The sequence below is a fragment of the Budorcas taxicolor genome, chromosome 3 (assembly GCF_023091745.1).
Source record: "Budorcas taxicolor isolate Tak-1 chromosome 3, Takin1.1, whole genome shotgun sequence".
Taxonomy (NCBI): domain Eukaryota; kingdom Metazoa; phylum Chordata; class Mammalia; order Artiodactyla; family Bovidae; genus Budorcas; species Budorcas taxicolor.
In genome coordinates, this window is record NC_068912.1 from 64,281,696 (window position 1) to 64,286,381 (window position 4,686).

A 4,686-nucleotide genomic window follows, 5' to 3' on the forward strand; every position below is an offset into this window, starting at 1 on the left:
GCTTTGTCAAGAAAGGTCCATCTAGCCAAGGTTATTGTTTTTTCAGTGATCAAGGATGGATGCAAGATTTGGACTATAAAAAAAGCTGAGCACTGAAGAACTGATGTTTTTGAACTGTGGTGTTATAAAACTCTTGAGATTCTCTTGGACTGCAAGGAGATCCAACCAGTCCATCCTAAAGGAGATCAGTCCTGGGTGTTCTTTTGTAGGACTGATGTTGAAGCTGAAACTCCAATACTTTGGCCACCTGATGTGAAGAGTGATTCATTTGAAAAGACCCTGATGCTGAGAATGATTGAGGGCAGGCAGAGAAGTGGACTACAGAGGATGAGATGATTGGATGGCATCACCAACTCAATGAACATGAGTTTGGGTGGTCTCCAGGAGTTGGTGATGGACAGGGAGCCCTGGTGTACTTGGTTCAATGGGTCACAAAGAGTCAGACACAACTGAGACTGAACTGAACTGAACTCCTTGGAAAAAAGCTATGAACTACCTAGATGGCACATTAAAAAGCAGATATTAATTACTTTGCCAACAAAAGTACATCTACTCAAAGCTATGATTTCCCCAGTAGTCGTGTATGTATGTGAAATTTCTTTCTATAAAGAAAGTTGAGCTCTGAAGAATTGATGCCTTTGAACTGCGGTGTTGGAGAAGACTCTTTTGCATCCCTTGGAATACAAGAAAATCCAGCCAGTCCATCCTAAAGGAAATCAGTGTTGAATGTTCTTCGGAAGGACTGATGCTGAAACTAGAACTCCAATACTTTGGCTACCTGATGAGAATAACTGACTCATTTGAAAAGACCCTGATGCTGGGAAAGCTTGAAGACAGGCGGAAAAGGGGATGACAGAGGATGAGATGGCTGGAGGGCATCACTAACTCAATGGACATGAGTTTGAGTGAACTCTAAGTGTTGGTGATGGACAGGAGGCCTGGTGTGCTACAGTCTGTGGGGTTGCAAAGAGTCAGACATGACTGAGTGACTGAACTGAATCAGTGAATTTAGCAAAGTTGCAGGATACAAAATCAATACACAGAAGTTACTTGCTTTTCTATATACTAACAATGAAAAATCAGAAAGAGAAATTACAGAATCAATCCCATTCACCTTTGCAACAAAAAGAATTAAATATCTCAAAATAAACATACCTAAGGAGAAAAAATAACTATGCACAGAAAATCATAAGACACTGATAAAAGAAAAGCAAAGATGACATAATCAGATGGAGAGATATTATTCCATGTTCCTGGGTAGGAAGAATCAACATTGTAAAAATGACTATACTACCAAATGCAATCTACAGATTCAAAGAAATCCCTATCAAATTACCAATGGCATTTTTCACAGAACTAGAACAAAAATATTCACAATTAATATGGAAACACAAAAGACCCCAAATAGCCAAAGCAGTCTTGAGAAAAAAGAATGGAGCTGGAGGAATCAACATTCCTGACTTCTGATTATACTACAAAGCTACAGTCATCAAGACAGTATGGTACTGGCGCAAAAACAGTAATATAAACCAAGAGAACAAGATAGAAAGCCTAGAAATAAACCTATGCACCTATCAGTTCAGTTCAGTCACTCAATCATGTCCGAGTCTTTGCAACTCCATGAATCACAGCACTCCAGGCCTCCCTGTCCATCATCGACTCCCAGAGTCACTCAGACTCAAGTCTATCGAGTCAGTGACGCCATCCAGCCATCTCATCCTCTGTTGTCCCCTTCTCCTGCCCCCAATCCCTCCCAGCATCAGAGTCTTTTCCAATGAGTCAACTCTTCACATGAGGTGGCCAAAGTACTGGAGTTTCAGCTTTAGCATTAGTCCTTCTAAAGAAATCCCAGGGCTGATATGCTTCAAAAGGACTGGTTGGATCTCCTTGCTGTCCAAGGGACTCTCAAGAGTCTTCTCCAACACCACAGTTCAAACACATCAATTCTTCGGTGCTCAGCCTTCTTCACAGTCCAACTCTCACATCCATACATGACCACAGGAAAAACCATAGCCTTGACTAGATGGACATTAGTCAGAAAAGTAATGTCTCTGCTTTTGAATATGCTATCTAGGTTGGTCATAACTTTTCTTCCAAGGAGTAAGCGTCTTTTAATTTCATGGCTGCAGTCACCATCTGCAGTGATTTTGGAGCCCCCCAAAATAAAGTCTGACACTGTTTCCCCATCTATTTCCCATGAAGTGATGGGACCGGATGCCATGATCTTCGTTTTCTGAATGTTGAGCTTTAGGCCAAATTTTTCACTCTCTTCTTTCACTTTCATCAAGAGGCTTTTGAGTTGCTTTTCACTTTCTGCCATAAGGGTGGTGTCATCTGCATATCTGAGGTTATTGATATTTCTCCCGGCAATCTTGATTCCAGCTTGTGTTTCTTCCAGTCCAGAGTTTCTCATGATATACACTGCATAGAAGTTAAATAAGCAGGGTGACAATATACAGCCTTGATGTACTCATTTTCCTATTTGGAACCAGTCTGTTGTTCCATGTCCAGTTCTAACTGTGGCTTCCTGACCTGCATACAGATTTCTCAAGAGGCAGATCAGGTGGTCTGGTATTCCCATCTCTTTCAGAATTTTCCACAGTTTATTGTGATCCACACACTCAAAGGCTTTGGCATAGTCAATAAAGCAGAAAGAGATGTTTATCTGGAACTCTCTTGTTTTACTGATGATCCAGCGGATGTTGGCAATTTGATCTCTGGTTCCTCTCCCTTTTCTAAAACCAGCTTGAACATCAGGAAGTTCATGATTCACGTATTGCTGAAGACTGGCTTGGAGAATTGTGAGCATGACTTTACTAGCATGTGAGATGAGTGCCATTGTGTGGTAGTTTGAGCATTCTTTGGCATTGCCTTTCTTTGGGATTGGAATGAAAACTGACCTTTTCCAGTCCTGTGGCCACTGCTGAGTTTTCCAAATTTGCTGGCATATTGAGTGCAGCACTTTCACAGCATCATCTTTCAGGATTTGAAATAGCTCCACTGGAATTCCATCACCTCCACTAGCTTTGTTCATAGTGATGCTTTCTAAGGCCCACTTGACTTCACATTCCAGGATGTCTGGCTCTAGATTAATGATCACACTATCGTCATTATCCAGGTCATGAAGATCTTTTTGTACGGTTCTTCTGTGTATTTTGCTACCTCTTCTTAATATATTCTGCTTCTGTTAGTTCTATACCATTTCTGTCCTTTATTGAGCCCATCTTTAAATGAAATGTTCCCTTGGTATCTCTAATTTTCTTGAAGAGATCTCTAGTCTTTCCCATTCTGTTCTTTTCCTCTATTTCTTTGTATTGATCGCTAAAGAAGGCTTTCTTATCTCTCCTTGCTATTCTTTGGAACTCTGCATTCAGATGCTTATATCTTTCCTTTTCTCCTTTGCTTTTTGCTTCTCTTCTGGTTTCCCTGGTGGCTCAGAGGTTAAAGCGTCTGCCTCCAATGCAGGAGACCCAGGTTCGATCCCTGGGTCAGGGAGATCCCCTGGAGAAGGAAATGGTAACCCACTCCAGTATTCTTCTTGCCTGGAGAATCCCACGGACGGAGAAGCCTGGTAGGCTATAGTCCATGGGGTCGCAAAGAGTCGGACATGACTGAGCAACTTCACTTTTTCTTCACAGCTATATGTAAGGCCTCCCCAGACAGCCATTTTGCTTTTTTTGCATTTCCTTTCCATGGTGATGGTCTTGATCCCTGTCTCCTGTACAATGTTATGAACTTCCATCCATAGTTCATCAGGCACTCTATCTAGCACATCTAGTCCCTTAAATCAATTTCTCACTTCCACTGTATAATCATTAGGGATTTGATTTAGGTCATACCTGAATGGTCTAGCGGTTTTCCCTACTTTCTTCAATTTAAGTCTGAATTTGGTAATAAGGAGTTCATGATCTGAGCCACAGTCAGCTCCCGGTCTTGTTTTTGTTGACTGTGTAGAGCTTCTCTATCTCTGGCTGCAAAGAATATAATCAATCTGATTTTGGTGTTGACCATCTGGTGATGTCCATGTGTAGAGTCTTCTCTTGTGTTGTTGGAAGAGAGTGTTTGCTATGACCAATGCATTTTCTTGGCAAAACTCTATTAGTCTTTGCCCTGCTTCATTCCATATTCCAAGGCCAAATTTGCCTGTTACTCGAGGTGTTTCTTGACTTCCTTCTTTTGCATTCCAGTCCCCTATAATAAAAAGGACATCTTTTTAGGGTGTTAGTTCTAAAAGGTCTTGTAGGTCTTCATAGAACCATTCATCTTCAGTTTCTTCAGCGTTACTGGTTGGGGCATAGACTTGGATTACCGTGATATTCAATGGGTTGCCTTGGAGATGAACAGAGATCATTCTGTCGTTTTTGAGATTGCATCCAATATTGCATTTCAGACTGTTTTGTTGACCATGATGGCTACTCTATTTCTTCTGAGGGATTCCTGCCCACAGTAGTAGATGTAATGGTCATCTGAGTTAAATTCACCCATTCCAGTCCATTTTAGTTCACTGATTCCTCATGTCGACATTCATTCTTGCCATCTCTTGTTTGACCATTTCCAAATTGCCTTGATTCATGGAATGCAATATTGCTCTTTACAGCATCAGACCTTGCTTCTATCACCAGTCACATCCACAGCTGAGTATTGTTTTTGGTTTGGCTCCATCCCTTCATTCTTTCTGGAGTTATT

At 41.3% G+C, this 4,686-nt stretch overlaps 1 non-coding gene across 1 annotated transcript; it reads left to right on the top strand.

Moving 5' to 3' along the window:
- The first annotated feature begins 3,423 nt into the window (after positions 1 to 3,423).
- On the top strand, positions 3,424 to 3,496 carry TRNAW-CCA (transfer RNA tryptophan (anticodon CCA)). The gene has a single exon. It is a non-coding gene; the product is annotated as a tRNA-Trp (tRNA).
- The last annotated feature ends 1,190 nt before the right edge of the window (positions 3,497 to 4,686 follow it).